We start from the raw sequence: 26772 nt of genomic DNA on the forward strand, positions 1-26772 counted from the left end.
AATCAATTTAGTGTTTATTGTCAAATTGCCTGGTTCCAAGCTTCTCCCACTCTTTGTGTGCCAGTGTTTTCCAGGGTGGGGTTTTGCAGGTCCACCTGGAGGTATGAGAAGGCCGATTTCCAGTTTCCTGACACCAGGTTAAACATTTGCTGCTTTCTCATTAGGGTCAGATTTTGTAACTGCTATCTTGGGGACCAGTTTGACATTTATTAACATGTCATGAATACTCCTTAGTTCCCCAGGACAGTGGGATTTTTGGCTGATCTTTTCAGAAGCCTGGCGACACAAAGGAGGTACATATCCAGTGGCGGAGAATGCATCCTCCAGGCTCTGGTGGCTACACCTTCACATATGCGGTTCCTTCAGAAGCAAGCTGGATGTTAATGCGAAGTCTCGGTGTCACAGTTGAAGTATCTATGTGTTGGTCAGCCTTGTGACAATTCTGTCACTTATAGTCTGGCTTGTTGTTGTCAAACGGTATTTACTATAAAGACTGCCAGGGCCTTCCTGATGCCTTGGGGACAGGCAAGTGGGGCTGACCACAAACAGCCATCCTTTCCCCATGCAATAGTTTGTTCAGAAACTATCAGGGGTGTACGTTCTCCTATTTGTAATGAAAGGTCAGTGACCTCTTATGTTTTTAAGTGCGAACCTTCATGTTTGAAGTGTGAAAAGTGTTGAAGTGTGAAGTTTAAAGGTAGATTTGCGAGGGGCAGTACCATTGTGGTGCCAGAAGCGTTCCATTGCTAACTACACGGACAGCACACAAGGTATCTGATGGAGGTGCCAGACACAAACCTCCTGTGTCAGTTCTCTGCACTGACAATCTAACAAATGCTAACTCGCTTTTATAGGGCCATGAAGTATTGAGTAGGCAAGAGCATGTATCCTCGCGGAGTGTAGCAGTTGATTTGTCCTCGTGCGGCACTGGAGCTGCAGCCACCCATATCCAGACTCTGAATGGCCTCTCATTGCCATCCACAGTGAAAGGAACTCCTCGTCTCTTATGGACAGCCTTCAGGAAGACCACGTTTTTGCCCTCTCTCAGTTGCCTTCAGGGACTGTTAGGGCTGATGAGCAGAGAGACAGAGAGAGGTAGGAGCCATCAGTGTGTATTTTAAACAGGGCCCAGAAAGTCCTCATGAGGCAGACCTTCCTTAAGCCGACTGTTACAATTTAACATTTATCTGTTTCTGAACATTGGGCAAAGCAGATGTTAGATATGTGGGGTAACCAAGCCTAGCCCAATCAGAGGGCCCTTCCACTGTTCAGCCTGTTTCTCTACTTAATCACAGAATTGAAAATTCCCTTCCACATTTCATTCCTGATTGGTCTGTCTCTAAGTTTTAGACATTGTTCTTGTCCTAGACTTCTCAACCACTGAAAATAATTTCAGCACTGTCTTCATCACCCTCTCCCAGTGACCAGCGCTGTCTGCACCACCCTCTCCCAGTGACCAGCGCTGTCTGCACTGCCCTCTCCCAGTGACCAGCGCTGTCTGCACCGCCCTCTCCCAGTGACCAGCGCTGTCTGCACTGCCCTCTCTTAGTGACCAGCGCTGTCCGCACTGCCCTCTCTTAGTGACCAGCGCTGTCTGCACCGCCCTCTCCCAGTGACCAGCGCTGTCTGCACCGCCCTCTCCCAGTGACCAGCACTGTCTGCACCGCCCTCTCCCAGTGACCAGCACTGTCTGCACCGCCCTCTCCCAGTGACCAGTGCTGTCTGCACCACCCTCTCCCAGTGACCAGTGCTGTCTGCACCGCCCTCTCCCAGTGACCAGCACTGTCTGCACCGCCCTCTCCCAGTGACCAGCACTGTCTGCACCGCCCTCTCCCAGTGACCAGTGCTGTCTGCACCACCCTCTCCCAGTGACCAGTGCTGTCTGCACCACCCTCTCCCAGTGACCAGCACTGTCTGCACCGCCCTCTCCCAGTGACCAGCACTGTCTGCACCGCCCTCTCCCAGTGACCAGTGCTGTCTGCACCACCCTCTCCCAGTGACCAGTGCTGTCTGCACCACCCTCTCCCAGTGACCAGCACTGTCTGCACCGCCCTCTCCCAGTGACCAGCACTGTCTGCACCACCCTCTCCCAGTGACCAGTGCTGTCTGCACCACCCTCTCCCAGTGACCAGCGCTGTCTGCACTGCCCTCTCCCAGTGACCAGCGCTGTCTGCACCGCCCTCTCCCAGTGACCAGCGCTGTCTGCACTGCCCTCTCTTAGTGACCAGCGCTGTCTGCACTGCCCTCTCTTAGTGACCAGCGCTGTCTGCACCACCCTCTCCCAGTGACCAGCGCTGTCTGCACCACCCTCTCCAAGTGACCAGCGCTGTCTGCACTGCCCTCTCTTAGTGACCAGCGCTGTCTGCACTGCCCTCTCTTAGTGACCAGCGCTGTCTGCACCACCCTCTCCCAGTGACCAGTGCTGTCTGCACCGCCCTCTCCCAGTGACCAGTGCTGTCTGCACCGCCCTCTCCCAGTGACCAGCGCTGTCTGCACCACCCTCTCCAAGTGACCAGCGCTGTCTGCACCACCCTCTCCCAGTGACCAGCGCTGTCTGCACCACCCTCTCCCAGTGACCAGTGCTGTCTGCACCGCCCTCTCCAAGTGACCAGCGCTGTCTGCACCGCCCTCTCCCAGTGACCAGTGCTGTCTGCACCACCCTCTCCCAGTGACCAGCGCTGTCTGCACCACCCTCTCCCAGTGACCAGTGCTGTCTGCACCACCCTCTCCCAGTGACCAGTGCTGTCTGCACCACCCTCTCCCAGTGACCAGCGCTGTCTGCACCACCCTCTCCCAGTGACCAGCGCTGTCTGCACCACCCTCTCCCAGTGACCAGCGCTGTCTGCACCACCCTCTCCCAGTGACCAGTGCTGTCTGCACCGCCCTCTCCCAGTGACCAGCGCTGTCTGCACCACCCTCTCCCAGTGACCAGCGCTGTCTGCACCACCCTCTCCCAGTGACCAGCGCTGTCTGCACCACCCTCTCCCAGTGACCAGCGCTGTCTGCACCACCCTCTCCCAGTGACCAGTGCTGTCTGCACCGCCCTCTCCAAGTGACCAGCGCTGTCTGCACCACCCTCTCCCAGTGACCAGCGCTGTCTGCACCACCCTCTCCCAGTGACCAGCGCTGTCTGCACCGCCCTCTCCCAGTGACCAGCGCTGTCTGCACCGCCCTCTCCCAGTGACCAGTGCTGTCTGCACCACCCTCTCCAAGTGACCAGCGCTGTCTGCACCACCCTCTCCCAGTGACCAGTGCTGTCTGCACCGCCCTCTCCCAGTGACCAGCGCTGTCTGCACCACCCTCTCCCAGTGACCAGTGCTGTCTGCACCGCCCTCTCCCAGTGACCAGCACTGTCTGCACCGCCCTCTCCCAGTGACCAGTGCTGTCTGCACCACCCTCTCCCAGTGACCAGCGCTGTCTGCACCACCCTCTCCCAGTGACCAGTGCTGTCTGCACCACCCTCTCCCAGTGACCAGCGCTGTCTGCACCACCCTCTCCCAGTGACCAGCGCTGTCTGCACCACCCTCTCCCAGTGACCAGCGCTGTCTGCACCACCCTCTCCCAGTGACCAGCGCTGTCTGCACCACCCTCTCCCAGTGACCAGCGCTGTCTGCACCACCCTCTCCCAGTGACCAGTGCTGTCTGCACCGCCCTCTCCCAGTGACCAGTGCTGTCTGCACCGCCCTCTCCCAGTGACCAGTGCTGTCTGCACCGCCCTCTCCCAGTGACCAGCGCTGTCTGCACCGCCCTCTCCCAGTGACCAGCGCTGTCTGCACCACCCTCTCCCAGTGACCAGCGCTGTCTGCACTGCCCTCTCCAAGTGACCAGCGCTGTCTGCACCACCCTCTCCCAGTGACCAGCGCTGTCTGCACCACCCTCTCCCAGTGACCAGCGCTGTCTGCACTGCCCTCTCCTAGTGACCAGCGCTGTCTGCACCACCCTCTCCCAGTGACCAGCGCTGTCTGCACCACCCTCTCCCAGTGACCAGCGCTGTCTGCACCACCCTCTCCCAGTGACCAGCACTGTCTGCACCGCCCTCTCCCAGTGACCAGCGCTGTCTGCACCGCCCTCTCTTAGTGACCAGCGCTGTCTGCACTGCCCTCTCTTAGTGACCAGCGCTGTCTGCACCGCCCTCTCCCAGTGACCAGCGCTGTCTGCACCGCCCTCTCCCAGTGACCAGCGCTGTCTGCACCGCCCTCTCCCAGTGACCAGCGCTGTCTGCACCACCCTCTCCCAGTGACCAGCGCTGTCTGCACTGCCCTCTCCAAGTGACCAGCGCTGTCTGCACCACCCTCTCTTAGTGACCAGCGCTGTCTGCACCGCCCTCTCCCAGTGACCAGCGCTGTCTGCACCGCCCTCTCTTAGTGACCAGCGCTGTCTGCACTGCCCTCTCTTAGTGACCAGCGCTGTCTGCACCGCCCTCTCCCAGTGACCAGCGCTGTCTGCACCGCCCTCTCCCAGTGACCAGCGCTGTCTGCACCGCCCTCTCCCAGTGACCAGCGCTGTCTGCACCACCCTCTCCCAGTGACCAGCGCTGTCTGCACCACCCTCTCCCAGTGACCAGCGCTGTCTGCACCACCCTCTCCCAGTGATCAGCGCTGTCTGCACCACCCTCTCCCAGTGATCAGCGCTGTCTGCACCACCCTCTCCCAGTGACCAGCGCTGTCTGCACCACCCTCTCCCAGTGACCAGCGCTGTCTGCACCACCCTCTCCCAGTGACCAGCGCTGTCTGCACCGCCCACTCCCAGTGACCAGCGCTGTCTGCACTGCCCTCTCCCAGTGACCAGCGCTGTCTGCACCACCCTCTCCCAGTGACCAGCGCTGTCTGCACCACCCTCTCCCAGTGACCAGCGCTGTCTGCACCGCCCTCTCCCAGTGACCAGCGCTGTCTGCACCGCCCTCTCCCAGTGACCAGCGCTGTCTGCACCGCCCTCTCCCAGTGACCAGCGCTGTCTGCACCGCGCTCTCCCAGTGACCAGCGCTGTCTGCACTGCCCTCTCTTAGTGACCAGCGCTGTCTGCACCGCCCTCTCCCAGTGACCAGCGCTGTCTGCACTGCCCTCTCTTAGTGACCAGCGCTGTCTGCACCGCCCTCTCCCAGTGACCAGCGCTGTCTGCACCGCCCTCTCCCAGTGATCAGCGCTGTCTGCACCGCCCTCTCCCAGTGACCAGCGCTGTCTGCACCGCCCTCTCCCAGTGACCAGCGCTGTCTGCACCGCCCTCTCCCAGTGACCAGCGCTGTCTGCACCGCCCTCTCCCAGTGACCAGCGCTGTCTGCACCGCCCTCTCCCAGTGACCAGCGCTGTCTGCACCGCCCTCTCCCAGTGACCAGCGCTGTCTGCACCGCCCTCTCCCAGTGACCAGCGCTGTCTGCACCGCCCTCTCCCAGTGACTAGCGCTGTCTGCACCGCCCTCTCCCAGTGACCAGCGCTGTCTGCACCGCCCTCTCCCAGTGATCAGCGCTGTCTGCACCGCCCTCTCCCAGTGATCAGCGCTGTCTGCACCGCCCTCTCCCAGTGATCAGCGCTGTCTGCACCGCCCTCTCCCAGTGATCAGCGCTGTCTGCACCGCCCTCTCCCAGTGATCAGCGCTGTCTGCACCGCCCTCTCCCAGTGATCAGCGCTGTCTGCACCGCCCTCTCCCAGTGATCAGCGCTGTCTGCACCGCCCTCTCCCAGTGACCAGCGCTGTCTGCACCGCCCTCTCCCAGTGACCAGCGCTGTCTGCACCGCCCTCTCCCAGTGACCAGCGCTGTCTGCACCGCCCTCTCCCAGTGACCAGCGCTGTCTGCACCGCCCTCTCCCAGTGACCAGTGCTGTCTGCACCGCCCTCTCCCAGTGACCAGCGCTGTCTGCACCGCCCTCTCCTAGTGACCAGCGCTGTCTGCACCGCCCTCTCCCAGTGACCAGCGCTGTCTGCACCGCCCTCTCCCAGTGACCAGCGCTGTCTGCACCGCCCTCTCCCAGTGACCAGTGCTGTCTGCACCGCCCTCTCCTAGTGACCAGCGCTGTCTGCACCGCCCTCTCCCTGTGATCAGCGCTGTCTGCACCGCCCTCTCCTAGTGACCAGCGCTGTCTGCATTGCCCTCTCCTAGTGACCAGCGCTGTCTGCACTGCCCTCTCCCAGTGACCAGCGCTGTCTGCACTGCCCTCTCCCAGTGACCAGCGCTGTCTGCACTGCCCTCTCCCAGTGACCAGCGCTGTCTGCACTGCCCTCTCCCAGTGACCAGCGCTGTCTGCACTGCCCTCTCCCAGTGACCAGCGCTGTCTGCACTGCCCTCTCCCAGTGACCAGTGCTGTCTGCACCGCCCTCTCCTAGTGACCAGCGCTGTCTGCACCGCCCTCTCCCTGTGATCAGTGCTGTCTGCACCGCCCTCTCCTAGTGACCAGCGCTGTCTGCATTGCCCTCTCCTAGTGACCAGCGCTGTCTGCACTGCCCTCTCCCAGTGACCAGCGCTGTCTGCACTGCCCTCTCCCAGTGACCAGCGCTGTCTGCACCGCCCTCTCCCAGTGACCAGTGCTGTCTGCACCGCCCTCTCCTAGTGACCAGCGCTGTCTGCACCGCCCTCTCCCTGTGATCAGTGCTGTCTGCACCGCCCTCTCCCTGTGATCAGTGCTGTCTGCACCGCCCTCTCCTAGTGACCAGCGCTGTCTGCATTGCCCTCTCCTAGTGACCAGCGCTGTCTGCACTGCCCTCTCCCAGTGACCAGCGCTGTCTGCACTGCCCTCTCCCAGTGACCAGCGCTGTCTGCACTGCCCTCTCCCAGTGACCAGCGCTGTCTGCACTGCCCTCTCCCAGTGACCAGCGCTGTCTGCACTGCCCTCTCCCAGTGACCAGCGCTGTCTGCACTGCCCTCTCCCAGTGACCAGCGCTGTCTGCACTGCCCTCTCCCAGTGACCAGTGCTGTCTGCACCGCCCTCTCCCAGTGACCAGCAATTGTCTATACCTCTCTATCCCAGTGATCACTGTTGTCTACGCTACAATCTCCATTTCCTGGTGACCAGCACCTTCTGCACCTCTAGTCTTCCCCTCCATCCCTCACCTGGACTAGCCATACAAAAACAGTGGCTACAAGAGCAGGTCAGAGACATAGAACATAGAACATAGAAGAATACAGCGCAGTACAGCCCTTCGGCCCTCGATCCAAGCCCACCTAACCTACACTAGCCAACTATCCTCCATATGCCTATCCAATGCCCGCTTAAATGCCCATAAAGAGGGAGAGTCCACCACTGCTACTGGCAGGGCATTCCATGAACTCACGACTCGCTGAGTAAAGAACCTACCCCTAACATCTGTCCTATACCTACCCCCCCTTAATCCTTCCCCTAACATCTGTCCTATACCTACCCCCCTGGAATCCTTCAGCAAATAACTCACCTCCTGACTCCCCAAAGCCTGTCCACAAGGCATTAGTCAGGAGTGTGATGGAATACTCCCACTTGCCTGGATGAGTACAGCCCCACCAACACGCAAGAAGCTTGACAACATCCAAGACCAAGCATCTACTTGATTGGCACCACATGCACAAACATCCACTCTCTCCACCACCGACACTCAGTAATAGCAGTGTGTACTATCTACAAGATGCACTGCAGAAATTCATCAAACATTCTTAGATAGCACCTTTGAAAGCCACGACTACTTCCATCTAGAAGGACAAAGTCAATAGATATATGAGAACACCACCACCACCTGTAAGTTCCTCTCCAAGCCACTCACCATCCTGACTTGGAAATATATCTCCATTCCTTCACTGTCACTGTGACAAAATTCTGGAGTTCTCTCCCTCACTCCACAAATTGCACTGGCTTAAGAGGATAGTTCACCACCATCCCTCCAGGGTAATAAATGTTGGTTCAGCCAGTACTACCCATCACCTCCTGTTATAGTTTAAGGAAGTAAATACAGGGGTCCATCCTTTCAGCAAATTAGGAGAGAGAGTTGATGGAAATCATGTGTCCCTTTCCTATTTTACAGAAGGATTGTACCGTACTAGACCAGCGAAGGATAGACATCAAAGATGGAACCTGCCCATCCCCCAAGGAAATGTTGCAATCAGCCAGTCCCTTCACAGCATTGCTGAACACACAGAAGGTTGGGTGAAACCATCATTTGGAAATTGGTCGAGTCAGGGGAGCTTTGACACATCATCAAATCTGAAACTAGTCAGTGGTGTGGGCCTTCCATCAGAACCAATCTTTCTGAAGGTTCGGCTGTGGGTGATGGGTCAGGGTGAGTGGCTCCAAGTGTGGTGAGAGTTTCAATCATTCACCGAGGCTCGTGAACAATTGACTCATTCCTGCAGAGGAGAGGCTGCTTACAGTGCATCTGTTGTAGATCTGTTAACATAAGAGTAGCTTCATGGAAGAGAATCCCTTCAAGTGTGAAGTCTGCAACCGAACATTTGCACGGCCATCAACACTTGTGAATCACCGACGCATTCACACTGGGGAGAAGCCGTTTAAGTGTGAGCTGTGCAACCGAGCCTTTGCACAGTCATCAACACTTGTGAATCACCGACGTATTCACACTGGGGAGAAACCATTCAAATGTGAGGTGTGCAACCAAACATTTGCAAAGTCATCCACACTAGTGAATCACCGACGCATCCATACTGGTGAGAGGCCATTTTCATGTGATTTCTGTAACAAAACATTCTCGCAGCCATCAAACCTCCGTGTACACCAACACATTCATACAAAAGAGAAACTATTTACATGCGATGTATGTGATAAATCATTTTCAATGTTAGCGAATCTCCGTGTGCACCAACGCATTCACACCGGGGAGAAACCATTCACGTGTAAAATATGCATCAAATCATTTTTGAACTCAGTACATCTCCGCGTACACCAACGTACACACACAGGGGAGAAACCATTCACGTGCAAGGTATGTGAGAAATCATTCTCCCAGTCATCAAGCCTTTGTGTACATCAACGTATTCACACAGGAGAGAAACCATTTACATGTGAGGTGTGTGACAAATCATTCTCACAGTCGTCACACTTCCTCGTGCACCAACGCATTCACACAGGGGAGAAGCCATTCACATGTCAGATATGCAGCAAATCATTCTGTGACTCATCAAAACTCCTGCTCCATCAGAGGATTCACACAGGGGAGAAACCATTCACATGTGATGTATGCAACAAATCATTCTCAGATTCATCAACTCTCCGCAAACACCAACGCACTCACACAGGGGAGAAACCATTCAAATGCGAAGTTTGCAACAAATCATTCTCGAGGTCATCAAAGCTCCTGGTTCATCTGAGAATCCACACAGGGGAGAAACCCTTCACATGTGAGGTTTGTGAGAAATCTTTTTCAGAGTCATCAAAACTCCTGCTGCATCAGAGGATTCACACAGGGGAGAAACCATTCAGGTGTGAGGCTTGTGACAAATCGTTCTCCCAGTCATCGATCCTCCGTGTTCACCAACGTATCCACACAGGGGAGAGACCATTTACATGTGAGATATGTGACAAATCTTTCTCACAGTCCTCAACCCTGTACACACACCAGTGCATCCACACGGGGGAGAAACCATTCGCGTGTGAGGTGTGTGACAAATCATTCTCACGGTCATCGAACCTCCTGCTCCATCAGAGGATCCACACAGGGAAGTAACTCTTTAACTGTGAGGTTTGTGATGAACCTTTTGTCATGTCTTTGACTATCTGGGTCGCCACAGGATTCAGATACAGGAAGAACACTCTTCAGTTGCAACATTTCTGACAAGGTTTTCACACAGTCAGTGGATGTTGTAGCCAATCAATACACTCAAAGAGGGATGAAGCTCTATCCGTGTGAGTTCTGTATTACATACTTGACACAGTTGTTGGACCTCATAATACATCAGTGAACTCATATGAGGACTGCCTGACAAAGTTCTTCACTGTCTGTCCTCAGAGTGTTTACCTGTACACAGTCTCACTGTGCAGGGTGTTCAGTGGGACTGGGACACAGAACAAGAAGCAGCTTTCACTCCCATCAAACAACTAGTGATGACATCATCAGTGCTGAGGGATTATGATGTAACAATGGAGTGACCCTGCAGTGTGATGTCAGTGAAACAGGACTTGGAGTAACCCCCAGGCAGTGAGGACAACCCGTTGTGTTTGTATCCAGAGGGTTTACACAAACTGAACAACACTGTGCACAGATTGAGAAACAGAGACTGGATACTGTTTTTGCTTCTGAAGGAAGTTGACAATTGCTGAAAAAGAATACTTGTTTTAAAGCTACCCATCTTGAACCCATCACGATAATTTGCAAGATATTCAAAACAGAAAAAACATTTATACTGTATGATAAAAGAGTAGTGATTGGCAGAGAATTGTCATGAAGAATACACCGGCTAATGACTGACGGTTAATTGCAGAGCTTTTGTTAGAAACGAAAATCGCTTCTCAATAATCGCTCTAGACAAATTCAGGAAAACAAAGTTTTATTAACAAGTCAAGTCTGCAGAGTCGGGCACCCTTAAAGAAAAGGCGCGCTGAGGCTTACAAAGTCTCCCATTATATACAGCACAAGTCCCTCCTCTCCTTGGCTCCAACAAGCCATGAGGTTCACATTCTTAAAAACATCATTATTTTTATCACAAAGTCTGCAACAAAAGGCTCCAGAGTCTCCAAAGTTTGTTGTTTTTCTCACCCTGTAGTCTTATCAGTCAAAGGCTTTAATCTGAAACAGATGTCTCAAGTCGTTCCCCCATCCTGGAGTCTTATCAGTCAAGGACTCATCCTTCCCTCCTGTGTCAATGGTTTCATCAATCAAGGGCTTGTTTGTTTTACTCTGCTCACAAATTGTCAGCATTCTGCACAATTTAAACTAGCCTGCTTGTTTTTACTCTGCTCACAAATTGTCAGCATTCTGCACAATTTAAACTATTCTACTTTTGAGTATATAAAATGTTCTAGAAAAGAAACAAAAGTTTTGTCTTTTATTATAGACCAGTCCGTGGTCCAGGCACATCTTAAAGTTTAAACCGAAATTACCTCTCACAGCTTTGTTTATATTTTAAATCAGGCAGACTGATTCTGGTGGGTCAAGGCATTGTCCTGAGAAAATTAGGTGTGGCTAACAGCAGCTCTTTGATAATGTGCAGACACCAGATGAATAACCAACAACTTGCACATCTACCAGAAGAAGAGTTGAACACTTCAGAGATTAAATACGCAACGTGTGTGTGGGACAGAAACAATTGTAACAGACGAGAGAGAACAAGTAGTGTTTTTTGCAATATTTTGGCTTGCTATACTATTGTGACCTCTGATGTCATTAGATTTCAATACAGGTCTCAGGGCAGTAGACATTTTACACACCATATGGAAAGCTGTTTAAAATGACAAAGGCTCCAACTACTTCTGAAAAGCAGATCAAGGTTTAAACTTGGTTTTGTCTCATCTGAATAAAATCTCACTTATTGCAGCTGCTGTCTCAGTTTCCCTGGTAAATGTTTGACAGAGATTTCCAGTGTGGAAAAAGCATTCTTCATCTTTGGAGTGTTTCAAACTGACAGCATCAGTGTGGGATGTTGTATCCTTGGATGTGTTTGACAGAAGATCAGCAAAGGAAGACCCATAGCATCCAAGGCAGTGGATAGGATGGTTACAAGAACAGGAGGGAGGGGGGCATGAGCAATTATTTCTCCTCCTCCTCTTACACCTTCTTATCTATCCCTTTTCAAAACCCTTCCTTCTTTCTCTCTCTGATCTTTCCACCTGTTTCCTATGCTTACCTTTCAGTCCCTTCCTCCATCGCTCCTCTGATATTATAAAGGTGAGAGGGATAGACAGTATGTGTGGCATTTTAAACTCGTATCGTAAAGGGAAAAAATTAGGAACTCTCTGCAGCATTATTGAGGTAATAATATCGTTATGGCTATATTAAAGTATTTTAACTATTTCTCCTGTTTATGTAATATAACAGAAATAAACAGAACATCCAAAAACCAAATGTAATTTGAGGAGCCACCTCAAAACAGGGGCAGTCAACAGAAACTCACCACTCTCATTATTCCCATTCGGGCCTGTGGTCATTTCTGTGGTTCCTAGCTGATGTTTCATAAACGTGTTAAAGATTACAATAATGTAATTTACGTTTGTCAAAATGTACATCTGAAACTCCTGACATGATCAATTTCAGGCCATGTATTATGATAAAGCTAATAGAGGCTGTGTAAACTTTAACATGCAACTGATGTGCTTGTGGCTATTGCATATTTGCAAAAGAATTTTACAAACCAAGTGGTCAAAACAAAACTCTGTGAGACCAATGGCAGCAGTTTTATTTAAGGTTGGTACATTGTGATCTCAGACGCTTCATGTGTAGATTAGATTAGATTACTTTTTAGATTAGATTAGATTACTTACAGTGTGGAAACAGGCCCTTCGGCCCAACAAGTCCACACCGACCCGCCGAAGCGCAACCCACCCATACCCCTACATTTACCCCTTTAACCTAACACTACGGGCAATTTAGCATGGCCAATTCACCTGACCCGCACATTTTTTTCTTTGGATTGTGGGAGGAAACCGGAGCACCCAGAGGAAACCCACGCAGACACGGGGAGAATGTGCAAACTCCACACAGTCAGTCGCCTGAGTTGGGAATTGAACCCGGGTCTCTGGCGCGGTGAGGCAGCAGTGCTAACCACTGTGCCACCATGCCGCCCACAAGATATCTACAAGATAATGTTTTAAGACTTTAGATATATTTTAACCCCCTCTATAGTTTATAGTCTGTGTAATTCTTGGTCATTATAATTAGTGCGCTAATTTTTTTTTAGTGCTTTAATCTGGTTTTTGTATTTAGATATCAATGATTGACAGCTATCTAGAATCCCATGGGTGGGAAATGGACAAAAGGGTGGTTGAAGAGAGGAAGGCAGCAATGAAAAAAATCTACAATGGACATCCTTGTGATCTCCATTTAGTGGACAAGAGTCAAAAGGTGTGTTTTTCTTCTCCTAACAACTGCAAGAACTTATTATTTTCCAACTGAGCCTGACAAGCTGAGACCTGAGAGTATTTACTTTTAAGAAGGCCTTGGATAATAAATGCCCAAGTTGTTTGTTCCAACTAAAGATAAAACTCTGATGAATCTACACAAACTGGTTTAATATGGGAGAAAGCTACAAGCTAGGCAGGGGCAAAAGTGAACATATTTGCTTGACAACAACTGCAGATCAGAGGGGATTGGATAATTATTTGTACCAGTATTTCTGACATCCCAAAAGAAATATAAGCATCACAAGGGGAAGATATATTTTCTTGGAGAAACTACATTATATATCAGATTAAAAACATTGATACATGACACACTTGTTTTGCATTGTTGTGTAACCAGAGGAAGACCAGAGTCTAGAAGTGGACAGTCCAAGTAAAAGATGAGGTGTCTACAATTTCTTCAATTTTGTACAATGTGGCTGTGTTGAATAACTGGTGGTCAGGAGCAAGGACTGTTTGTACCAGTACCTCAGAGTGGCCTGCTATCAGCTTTAATCCATGTTTATAGAATAATCCAGATCGAGTTGGACTTGAACCCACAGCCTTATTCTGAGTCGGAGGGTTGTGGGTTCAAATCCGAATCCATAACTTGAGCACAAAAAGTCCCAAATGACACTCCAGTGCAAGACTGAGAGATAGAAAAGATTAGAGATAGGGAGGAGCAAGGCCAGGGAGGGATTTGAAAGGAAGTTCAAAGTCCTCACTAAAACTAACACTGCACTTTCCTGGGAAGAGTAGACTGTTCCTCAAATTTTATTCCTGTCACACTGATTGAATAGTGTCTAAACTATGGAATTTTCCTGTGTGAATGAAAGCAGAATGGTCCATCAGCAGCACTGATTAAAGAGAATCCCTTAATGTTATGAACCAGACCAAATTCCCTCAAAATATTAAGAAGATAGCTTAGACGCTAAGCAATTTTTTCTTAATCTAAAGACAAGCGCCAGGCGTTGCATTTTGGATGCAATTCAGGTGGTCAAACTATCAGTTTTGAAGCAAAATACACTCGCTAGTTAAAAGACAACAAAGGAAAGAAGAAATTGGAATACTTAAATCTATTGGAAAACCTAACAGAATAATAGATTATTGAACTCCTAAACAGTAACTGTTCGAATATAGTAACATCCTATAAACACACCCTTGCAGCAGGAAGAGAACCCCAGCTTTTAGCTGCCTGAGAGAGAGGGAAAACAGCATCCACATCCAGTTTCAAGACCCCACCAACCACTACTGAAGGTTAAAACTAAAACCTCCTGGTTCTGTGGGAGCTTGACCCCGCCCATTGTATTTCTATTGTTCCAACTTAAAAATAACCCAAGGCCTCACAAGCAGTTTACTTATGCGCTTTGGAGCAACCTCTCTTTAAAAAAAACTGGACAAGAAAAACTTTTTAAATCCATAGTATTGTCACAGTTAAGATATCCATTCCAGCTGACATTAGAGACTACACCTTTCACAGCTTCAGGAACCCAGACACAAAGGCAACGCTGACACCTGCAGCTCAAGTTAGTTGCTACTTTTAATCAAAATCAAACTTTTTGGCTGCGATTTTGCAGGGGGAAAAGCATTCTGTTTATAGACTGGGGACGAAAGCCCTGAGAAACTGAATCTAGACCCTGATATAGGAAAAATGTTGTTAAACTTGAAAGGAGTCAGAAATGATTTACAAGGAAGTTGCTGGAACTGGAGGGTTTGAGTTACAGGGAGAACCTGAATAGGCTGGGGCTTTTTTCCCTGGAGCGTTGGAGGGTGAGGGGTGACCAATTCGAGTGTTATAAAATCATGAGGGGCATGGATAAGATGAATAGCCAAGGTCTTTATCCAGGGTAGAGAAGTCCAATACTAGAGGATGTAGGTTTCAGGTGATAGGGGATAGATTTTAAAGGAAACTGAGGGGCAACATTTTCACGCAGAGTGTGGTGTGTGAATGGAATGAGCTGCTGGAGGAAGTGGTGGAGACTGGTAAAATTACAACATTTGAAAGGTATCTAGATGGGTACATAAATAGGAATGGTTTAGAAGGATATGGGCCAAATTCTGGCAAATGGGTCGAGATCACAATAGACTATCTGGTCAGTATGGGTGAGTTGGACTGAAGGGTCTATTTCTGTGCTGTATAACACTATGATTATGACTGTAAGAGAAATATAATCAATTGACATCCATGGTTTAGTCAGTACTCTCGTCTCTGAGTGAGATGATTGTGGATTCAAGCCTCACTCCAGAGTCTTGAGCATTGAGGCTGATATTCCAGTGTATGACAGAGAAACTTAAATTCAACTGAGGGGGCAGATGGAGCCTTGCATTAACTTCTCAAGAAGATGGTATCTCTGGCGGTTTCACTAAGACTGCGTTGTGGAAAAACAGGGGCGTTCTCCCTGATGTCCTGACAAATACCGACATCGCAATCAACTTCACCAACCATAGTTCCAATGATGGAGAGAGCATCCCAGCCCACACTGACATTGACTAATATATTGTGGACAGGACTCTTACTGTAGCATCCTGAGTGCTTCAGTGAATAGGTTTTCAGTAAATTGAACCAAATGAATTATGGGTTAGACATCTATGTAGATGAATGATGCAGCATTAGACAAACAAAAACACAATATTTAGCTGAAATTAGTCAACCAAATTAACAAAGCATTTGAAAATGACTCAAATTCTTTCCCAGAACGTGAAACAAATCTTGGAAGTGTTAGGTAAACATATCATTATTATTACATTGAGGTATGATGAGCTGAGGGAACTCAGGTCTGTAAAAGCTCACTCCCACTCCCTCACCATACTCAAGATAGTCATCCTCCCAGACAGGACAGTACAAACATTCTCCGTGGTATAAAACACCCATCACCTGAAGAGGATCTGCCTATAATTCACATTCCCAATTAAAGCAGAGTCTGATTCTGCCCTATACCCAGTCCTGAGAGTTGGCTCACTTTACTAACACACACACATACACACACATACATCAGGGGAAACTCTCTCAGAATACTACAGACAAAAATTTATTTAAAATCCCTGTGCTCTTGTCTTGTTCCCAATTTTGATGGTCAGAAATATAACCAAACTTTAGTGACACAGGATGTAGCTGATTTCCAACATTCAAACTCACCAAAGGTTATAGAGATCCAGCGATCACATTGGTCCATGGACCAATCAGTTTCCATTCCTGAAAGACCCTCTTTCCCCAAGGGAGTTGGAAAGTGCTATCTAATTCACAACCCTCTGCTCTTTGGTCTTACATTTAATGCAATGCTTCTGTGGCACAAATTGGTTTCATAACTCCCTCATATCTACCCTCTACACTCGTTTCCAAAATGCCCTTTACTCCCTTCCACATCAATATCCCTGCTTCTCAAGTTCAAGACATGAAAATCTGTTTAATCCATCCATGATCAGACCTGACTGGACCACACCAAGGACTAGTGGTCCCGCTTTCTTCTGTCAAAACTACTCGTTAGTCCAGGGCCCACATGAGGAGAAAAGATAACCCATAACTTCTCCTCCCCAAAACCAACTGTGTCCTTGTGGAAATTACGTTCCTGTTTTACAGAGCTCTATTTAGACCCTATCTGGAGAACTGTGTTCATTTTTGGGCACTGCTCCTCAGAAAGGTGACAATTGGCTTTGGAGGGAGTGCAGAGTAGATTCCCCAGAATGTTCCTGGGGATAAAAGTGTTAAATCATTCTGAGCCTGTATACACTTAAATGTAGAAAATTAAGTAATAATCTAATTGAAGTGTTTAAGATGATTAAACAAGTTAACCAAGCAGTTTCCTCTGAAAGGAAAGTCCAGAACAAGGGACAGAGCATTAAAATTAAGAGCGAGGCTGTTCAGAGTGATGTTGGCAAACAGTTTTTCACACAAAGGGGACTGGAAATCTGGAACTCTCCCCACAAAAATCTGTTGAAACTGGAGGTCATTTGAAAACTTCAAAACTAAGATTGATAGGTTTACTGTTATGAAAGGAGGTTAAGGGCTACAGAATCAAGGCAGTTAGATAGAGTTAAGATATAAGATCCAACTGAATGTTGCGATGGCTCAAGGGATTACTCCAATTGCTACACTCTCCCTTTCCCTGTTCACTCTCATCTCCAACAACAATTTAGTCAGTGTTGCTGGATTCAACCTTTGGCTGAGATTCCAACACCATACCCTCTCCATCACAAAGATCACCGACTTTCCCCTGTGTGAGTCCACTAATTGACCCAAAGAATCGCTGTCAATGTGAAATTGTTGTCATGCCTGAATTATTTGTTTACAAATATTTAACCTATTTTTCTAATCAACATGTTCAGAGCTGTTATAGCATGTCTCTGGAGCAGGTAGGACTTGAACCTGGGATTCCCAGTTCGGTGTCGGGATACTATCACTGTACCACAAGAGGGCCCCACTGAAATGTTTATTCTAACTGAACCTATTATTCTAATCCAACTTTTCATAGATGTTATTGCACACCTCAGGAGCAGGTATAACTTGAATGCAGGACTCCAGTGTTCGGTTGGGACGCTACACTTTGCCACAAGAGGTCTCCGTTGAATTACTTTTGGGTTAACCAGTTTTTCCATTCACCTGTTCAGAGATATTTGTACATACATCTGGAGCAGGTGGGATTTGAATTCAATGTTGTGATTGCAACAAGGTCAGCCAGTTGGACGTGCATTGGTGCAAATGGAGGTTCCCTGACTTCATGAAGCCTTTGTCATACACACTGCGTTTAAATAATTTCCCTTCAATTGTGGCTGCCCTTGTGCTATAACGGTGGTGCACCTTGGGTGTCAGGAGCACATATGTGGAAAAGGACTCACACACTCACAACTGCCAGGCAGCTGCAATAAGTGAGGTTTTATTCAGATGGGACAATGACAAGTTTAAATCCCCACCTGATCTGCTGCTCAAAGTCACCTCCATTTCCCCGGTCAGTTTCCCAGGTTTCAGGAAACTCATGTTGCTCCAGAAATATTTGGATTGACTGTGAGAGACGTCAATCAGAGAGCCCACCCACTCTGCCCATTGTCTCCTCTTCCTCTTCCAGAGCTGGTTCACTTCCTATAGGGACAGAAAACCAAGTGAGGAGATGGTGAGTGAAGGAGCAGCTTTTATACAAATTGTATCCCATAATATCCACACCAGTCTTCAGGCAGTCTGACTATCCTGTGGGCAGTCAGGGGTGGAAATGTCCCTTATGCTGTGTGAGAAGATCCAGCTGAGAGAGCTGTTTACTCGGTGCTTTGTGCTGAACTGTGTGACTGGAGCTGTGTGTTGGATATTGAGTGTGTTTATTGGAAGCATTTCCCTCTGATTTCCATCAGGCTGTTGATGGCTCATTCCTGAATATGGGAAGGTGGGATGTCATTACCTGTGAGGTGCAGAGTGTCTGAGGATTCTTACTGATTTCCTGCTATTGAGTTCTATGTGTGTTTTGAGAGCTAATTATTATCCTGTGGACTGGGAATGGTCAGTGCTCTGAGTGATGGGATCTGGATGCTGGATGTCTTTTCAATCTCTCCAGGTTTCCTAATGCCCTATCACTGTGGATCTCATCAGAAAACATAAGGAATAGATGGACATGTATTTATATAGAACCTTTGAGAAACACGAGATGTCCCAGCGTGCTTTACTTGTAGTGAAGTACATTTTAAGTGTGGTCACTGTTGGATATGGGTACCTAAATGTGTGCACAGCAAGTTCCCACATATTTTAAGGTGAGAGGAGCAAGATTTTAAAAAGAGATGGGGGCAATTTGTTTGCACAGGGAATGGTTTGTGTGTGAAATGAATGCTCTGAGGAAGTGGTGTTTGTAGGTGCAGTTTCAATGTTTAAAAGACATTTAGATAAGTGCATGAATCAGGAATGTTTGGAGGGAAATGGGCCAAGTGCGGGCATATGGATTATGTTTAGTTTGGGATTATGGTCCTCTTGGACTGAAAGGTCTGTTTCTATGATGTCTAACTCTATGACTTTAAGTGATCATGACCACAAAAGATGATGTGATGTGATGTGACGAGATCTCTCATTGAGCCGTTTGTGGTTTTCATACGATCCCCAAGGAGACTGATAACTTTTGAACGGGTTTTGAATTCCCAGTAACGAAATTGAAATTGCATTATAATTATGAAAGTTAAGATTTTTACTTTGGCAACAAAGAGCAACATAGATTAGATAATAATCAATAGGCAATTATTATATTAAAGGACAGCAAAAATATCTCCTGTTAATGTTTCACGTGAATATATGCTGAATGTCACAATTATATTTTACATTCAAAGTTTGTGAGAAGATTTGTAGCTCGGGTGCTCGGATGTCACCTAGACAGGGGACGAAACGTTTGCAACAAAAACTTCCAGCTCGGCGAACAGAGCCACAGTATATTTTACATTTCAGTCTCGGCATTATTAGAGGTTTTACAGATACCAGTCCACCCTGCCCCTCAGCTTCTGATAGGCTCACTCCTCCCTGCTTACTGAATTGTAACTTTGAGTCACTGTCAAAAGCTTTTTTCTGAGTTTCCAAAGATATCTGAACCCACTGCCAACAATGAGGCCTCCTCCAGTGACTCCTCCTCTGGCCTCACAAGGACAAATCTAGTGGAGTCTTTAGATTGTCACAGAATGTATCTGTTTAACTGGAGACTGTGTTCATTCTCATATTCTGTTAATACTTAGTCCACAGAAAGTACTCCCTCTCCTCTATACTGACTCTCTCTCTCTCTGTCTGCCTCTCTGTCTCTTTATCTCTCTCTCTCTCTCATAACTGCCCTTGTCTCTGTCAATAATCTCAGAGTTGGAAAATCTGTCTAGTCAGCCCCAGGTACTCTGGCCTTTGTTTTTGGTTGTGATAACTTTGCATCTTGCTCAGCAAGTTCAAAAGTATCACTATAGTAACAAATCCACCTGACTTTTCGCCTGGCATAATAATATAATGGTCGAAGAGTGTGGTGCTGGAAAAGCACAGCCGGCTAGGCAGCATCTAAGGAGCAGGAGAGTTCACGTTTCGAGCATAAGCCTTTTATCCTGATGAAGAGCTTATGCTTGGAATGTCGACTGTCCTGCTCCTCGGATGTTGCCTGACCAGCTGTGCTTTTCCAGCACCACACTCTTCAACTCTGATCTCCAACATCTGCAGTCCTCACTTCCTCCATAATAATATAATGTCCCAGCAACATCATTTCTGAGAAATTCCATTTTTTTAAAGTATAAAGATAGTTTAAAATATGATAATCTTCTGGATTTCACATTCATAACACACTTAGGCTTTCTCGATTGCGGGGAGGATTGGAGTAGCCTGGAGGGGAGTTCGAGGTAAAAACAATGACTGCAGATGCTGGAAACCAGATTCTGGATCAGTGGTGCTGGAAGAGCACAGCAATTCAGGCAGCATCCGAGGACAGGCAAAATCGACGTTTCGGGCAAAAGCCCTTCATCCTGCTTTATTCCTGATGAAGGGCTTTTGGAGGGGAGTTCCCCCAGCTCCTCAGCAAGAGGCTGGGTTTGATCATCCACTCAATATTTCTGCCTCAAGAACGTTAACATTGCGTCTTGTTCCCGTGTGCTGGGCTCTAGCATGGCTGTGAATGGTGGTGTCATGGAACTACCTTCTCCTGTTACTCAACTAGTTGTCCACAATTCTCAAGAAGGTGTGGTAGGACTACAGAGCTTTGTTCTAACCTGTTGGTTGTGGGGCTGTTTAGTTCTATTTATTTATTACTTGTTACTATTGGTGTCCAGGTTCCACTTCGTCTTCTGCAGTATGTTCACTGGGTTAGAAAGCAACCTGCAGAGTTTGTTCTGTGCTGTTCCAGTCATGCCTATCGACTGGTTTGATAATACAAACATGGAAAAACAAGAAAGATAGAAACAAGTAATAGGAGCAGACCATTTGGCCCATCAAGTCCAATCTGCTATTCAACATGATGCTGGCTGATCATCTGTCTCAATGCCGTACTCCCCGCCCCCCTCCTCCCCATACACTTCGACACATTTAATCTCTACAAATCCATCCATTTGTTTCTTAAATATATTCATTGTTAAGGCCTGCAAAGCATTTTGTGACAGAAAATTCCACAGGTTTGCCACCCTCTGAGTGAAGAATGTTTCATCATCTCAGTCTAAAATGGCCTACCCTACATTCTGAGACTGTGATCCTTTGTCGTGGAGTCTCCAACCATCATCCCGGCATTGAATATATCCAGCCCAGTCAGAGTTTTATATGTTTCAGTGAGGTCCTGTCTTCTAAACTCCAATGAATACAGGCCCAGCTGATCCAAACTTTCCGAATATGACAAACCTGCCTTTCTAGGAATCAGCCTGGTGAACCTTTGCTATATTCATTCGATGGCAAGTATATCTTTTCTGTTTCTCTTAGCAAAGTGGACAGCTTCACAGTTATCCACGTTACACTGCATCTGTCATATATTTTCCCATTCATTCAATGAGGTTAAATCACCCTGAATCCACTTTACATCTTCCTTACCACTGACAATCCCAATTAATTTCATGCCATCAACAAACTTGGAAATAGTACATCTAAATACCTCATCAAAATTATTAATATATATGGTCATTGTTGCAATGCATGCATTCACTCCTAAAATATTAACCATTGCCTATTCACTGTCATGAATTTTAATGGAATCATCCAGTCAATTGTAGACAACACACTTATATCATTGTAGTTTCTTTTGTTCAGATTTAGGAGCCTAGTTTTAGATTGGACTACTTCAGTTTCTATCCATATGAGAAATTCTGTCACTTTCTTTGAAGGGATCGCTCACAACAAGAAATTAACTCTTTCTCATTGCACAAAACTAGATCTAGGATTGTCTTTCCTGAGTTGGTTCCTCAAAGTACTTGTCTGAAAAAATTTTTGTACACACTCTCAGAATTTACTGAACACAGTATTGTTTATGAATGTGGTTTGCCTAGTCTATACACAGATTAAGGTCACCCATGAATATTGTAGCACCCTTACTGTGAGTGTCTCTAATTTTGTGTAGAAAGCCATCCTCTGCCTCATCACTACTGTTTGGAGGCCTGTGAGATTTGGGTGGAAAATAATCCTGATGCTGCTGATGGCTCACTGCGCCTCTAAGACACCCAGTTTTGGGACCTGTCCTGAGTCTACTTCTTTCGTGATGATGAACATGGTGAAGGACTCATTTATCATTTGGGAGGGGATTGGTAGTTTTCCTTGAATTTGTTTGACCTGAAGGCATTAGACCTTATGGAACCAATATTAAAGACCTTCCTGTCCTGCCAGTGGAATGGACAATCCCAGGGATGGAGACAAAGGAGTCTGGGATGTTTTCAGATTGATACGATTCAGTCATATTAGCTCACAGTGATTGAGAACCCATTTCAAACTCCACCCAGAAGGTGTTTATCTTTTTCAATGTCCTTGCAATGCCTGGGAAGATGGTCTGGGGAAGGAAAGAAAGCAGCCATATTGTCTGCTCCTAGGTGTGACAGTCAAGTGAGGAAAAAAAAATCAATTTGTATCTGATTTCCCCAAACAGGGGAATAGCAGACTGGCACTCACTGTGGAACAGTCTCTCACCGAGGAGTCAGTCTCTTTAGCAAAGGAGGAGAGGGATTTGGAGGAACTCATGATTTCTTTTCCTGTTTTACAGAAGGATTGCACTGTACTACACCAGAGAGGATAGACACTGCAGATAGATCCTGAACATCACCCAAGGAATGACTGCACAACCGTGGGAAGACATCCAGACCCTTCACAGCATTGCTCAACACAGAGAAGGTTGGGCAGTGAAACCATCATCTGGAAATTGGTTGGGACAGGGGAACTTTGACACATCATCAGATCTGAAACTGGTCAGTGGGGTGGAGCCTTCCATCAGAACCAACCTTTCTGAAGGTTCGGCTGTGGTGATCAGTCAGGGTGAGGCTGGGAAGAAGTGTGAGTGGCTTCAAGTGTGATGAGAGCTTCAATCGTTCATGAAGCCTCATGAACCACTGATTCATTCCTACAGGAGAGAGGCTGTTCAAGTAGGGAGAGGGCTCCACACAACATTTCCAAATACGAAAGGTGCATTTGATGTATTACTGTTAAAAAAAGGACAGGTTCATGGAAGAGAAACAATTCAAGTGTGAGGTCTGCAAACGAGCTTTTGCAAAGTCATCAACATTGGTGAATCATCGACGCATTCACACAGGAGAGAAGCCTTACAAATGTGAGGTTTGTGACAAGGCCTTTGCACAATTATCAGCCCTAGTGAATCACCGGCGCACTCACACAAGGGAGAAACCATTCACGTGTGAAGTGTGTAACAATTCATTCTCAGAATCATCGACTCTTCGCAAACACCAACGCGTTCACACAGGGGAGAGACCTTTCGTGTGTGAAGTGTGCGACAAATCATTCTCACAGTCATCGACCCTTCATAGGCACCAACGCATTCACACGGGGGAGAAACCATTCATATGTGAGGTGTGTGACAAATCATTCTCAAATTCATCACATCTCCGCCGACACCAACCCGTACACACAGGTGACAAGCCATTCACGTGCAATGTGTGTGACAAATCCTTCTCAGATTCATCAAGTGTCCTACTCCATCAGAGGATTCACACAGGGGAAAAACCATTTACATGTGATGTGTGTGACAAATCATTCTCAGTCGTATCTTCCCTTTGTAAGCACCAACGCATTCACACAGGAGAAAAGCCTTTCACATGTGAGGTATGTAACAGGTCATTCTCAGTGTTATCAAACTTCCGCAGACACCAACGCATTCACACAGGGGAGAAACCATTCACGTGTGAGGTTTGTGACAAATCCTTTTCAGTGTCGTGGAATCTCCTGCTCCATCAAAGGAATCACACAGGGGAGTAATCCTTCATATGTGAGATTGCGGAGAACTTTTCAGGGTCTTTTCGACCATTTGGAATGCACCAGGATTCACACAGGGGAGAAACTCTTCAGGTTGATGTTTGTGACAAGTCTTTCACAGTGTCAGTGAAGCTCCTGGTCCATCAATGTATTTACATTGGGAAGAATTCTATCAGTGGGAGTTCTGTCATAAAGCCATCATATAAATGTTGGACTTCCTGAATCATCAGCAAACCCACACAGGAACTACCCAACCATGCTCTTAGCTGGTTTTCACTCAGTTATATCACTGCAACAGACTTGGAGCAACCCCCATGCAGTGAGGCCAACCCATTGTGATTTGTGATATTACAGACTTCAGAACTTTAATAATTGTTTATGGATTGAGTGAATCAACAAAGATAAACAGTTACACACAGAAAGCAGCAGCAATAGCTGTCTGAAGTAAACTGTTAAGGGACAAAGACAAGCTGAGATTAAAGGCAATCAACAATGTCTGGGAAAATAAGGAGTCGAGATTACATAAACCAAACAGGTTGGATACCTGCTTGATAGCTGGATGCCTCACGCCACAAGGATGAATGACTGATCTGTTGAAGAATTTAAGGAGTAATTCCAAGACAGGATGTGTCTTTCAGCAAACAGTTAAGGCCAAATGTCACAAGGAACAAAGAAGTTACTTCTGGTAAGGAAGCAAGCTGCAGTCTCAGAGACTCTAAATGAGTAATCAATATTTTCAATAAAAGGATTCTAAAAAATCATCAATTATATTGCATCATGGAACTGAAAGACATAAAAAAGTTCTTTTAGAATCGAACACCAGAACTCTGGAGAACAACATTGCATAAGGATCAAACCAAGGACACACGCAGGGAAAGACACTGTATATGGAATCAAGGCCAGCATTAATTGGGTAATAGCCAAGTTGGGTTGTGAGGCTTAACTTGCTCATTCGAGGGGTCTTATTTTAGTTGCTAAATTCAATAAATTTTCAATCACTGTTTCAGTACTTGGTTGTATGTGAGATTTCTTAACAAGTAGCTGAACTAAAGTAGCTTGTGGTGATTTGTCCACAACAAATTAGCGTCCCTGGGTGGTCTTTGATAAGGAATTACTTTAAGTTGCTCCGAAGTTGAACCTACTAGCCTTTTATTCTCAGAAATCCTGCCTGAGCCTGATTTAAGAGGCAGCTGCCCATTGTATGGCCGGGACTCAAGTGGGTGGATAAGAATAGAGGCAAAAATTTTCAGATTTCATTTTGTATTTGGCATTGGAACTTAGCTTTGAAATCATGGCAGAGAATCGATCTGAATGGAGGGGCAGCCCAGTGGCTCAGTGGTTAGCACTGCTGCCTCACAGCACCAGGGATCTGGGTTCGATTCCAGCCTCAGATGACTGTCTGTGTGGAGTTTGCACATTCTCCCTGTATATGCATGGGGTTTCTTCTGGGTGCTCTGGTTTCCTCCCATAATCCAAAGGTGTGCTGTTAGGTGAATTGGTCATGCTAATTTGCCCATATGTGTATGTTAGGTGCATTAATAGGATAGTGCAGTGGAGGAGTGGGTCTGGGTGGGTTACTCTTGTTGGGCCGTAGGGCCTGTTTTCCACACTGTAGCGATTCTGTGATGACAGAGAGCTTGGTTAAGGCATATTTGAATAAGGAATTGCTGAAGTGGACAGAGTATTGGAAAGCTTATGATGCTATGAGTCCCAAGGCATTGGATCATTGACAGTCAGTTAGGAAGTCTGTGGGAAGGAATTTGTTGTTTATTCGCAGAAACTTGATACATGACACAGGTGTTAAAGTGGAGAAATGCTGAGATAAGTGAGTTAAAGTCAGAAAGTTGATGCCTTAGAGGCCGTCAGGCAGAAAAGGACTGTTTACCAGTTGGAAAACACAGTATTCAAGGGAAAGGTTAAATCCCTAGAGATTGCTAATCAAGTGAAGGTAATTTACCTCTCAACTTATCAATGTCAATGTAAGACAGCAAACAGAAATGCTGAGAAGGCACATAGGCAGGTACAGGAGTCAGAAATTAAGACTAAAGAACTGGAAAGTCATAATTTGGAGATGCCGGTGTTGGACTGGGGTGTACAAAGTTAAAGATCACACAACACCAGGTTATAGTCCAACAGGTTTAATTGGAAGCACTAGCTTTCGGAGCGACGCTCCTTCATCAGGTGATTGTGGAGGGCTCGATCGAGCGTGTGTTACGATCGAGCCCTCCACAATCACCTGATGAAGGAGCGTCGCTCCGAAAGCTAGTGTGCTTCCAATTAAACCTGTTGGACTATAACCTGGTGTTGTGTGATTTGGAACTGGAAAATAAATGTAAACATCTCCAGGCAACACTTACAAAGTACTGCATCAAGCACAACCTGAGCAACAAGTGCAGCGTGCTGATCATTCTAAATACCAACAAGCAATTCAAGTTTTCCAGTCAGAGAGGGTTTCACTGCACTTTAGGACCCAGACAAACATTAGGGAATGGAAAGAGTAATGGAAAGAGGATTGGTTGAGAGTGAAATTATATACTATTCAGAGTAGAGCAGGGAATACAATTATAATCCCGATCAGTGTGCCCCTCTGCCACCCTGGAATAAAGGTTCTCTTTATCTCCCTGTATCAGCTATATCATCCGAGTCACTGCCCCTGTCCACTGTGCCCTAAGGCATCTCAGCCTTTGGGGCAGGAAGTTAAGAAGGAGTCTGTCAATCCTTTCGAGATCAGAGAGTAAAGCGCAAAAGTAGCCTCCTCTGGTAAATCCAACAAATCCCATTTAAAAAGTCTGAATAGGATTTCAAGATGGGAATATTCAGTACAATACCTCTTATTCTGTCACACAATTACAAGATAATGCTTGGAGCATGCCCACTCTTTCACCAGGCAATGACCTGT

At 47.3% G+C, this 26772-nt stretch overlaps 1 pseudogene across 1 annotated transcript; it reads left to right on the forward strand.

Moving 5' to 3' along the window:
* Positions 1-913: 913 nt before the first annotated feature.
* LOC122541645 (uncharacterized) lies at positions 914-24882 on the forward strand (annotated as a pseudogene). Its single transcript, XR_015752929.1, has 4 exons — positions 914-1095; positions 7980-9675; positions 16905-16943; positions 23116-24882. The product of XR_015752929.1 is annotated as an uncharacterized LOC122541645 (transcript).
* Positions 24883-26772: the final 1890 nt, after the last annotated feature.

Source organism: Chiloscyllium plagiosum, unplaced genomic scaffold, assembly GCF_037043375.1.
Source record: "Chiloscyllium plagiosum isolate Xiang-an unplaced genomic scaffold, Cpla_swu_hap1 HiC_scaffold_35, whole genome shotgun sequence".
Taxonomy (NCBI): Eukaryota; Metazoa; Chordata; class Chondrichthyes; order Orectolobiformes; family Hemiscylliidae; genus Chiloscyllium; species Chiloscyllium plagiosum.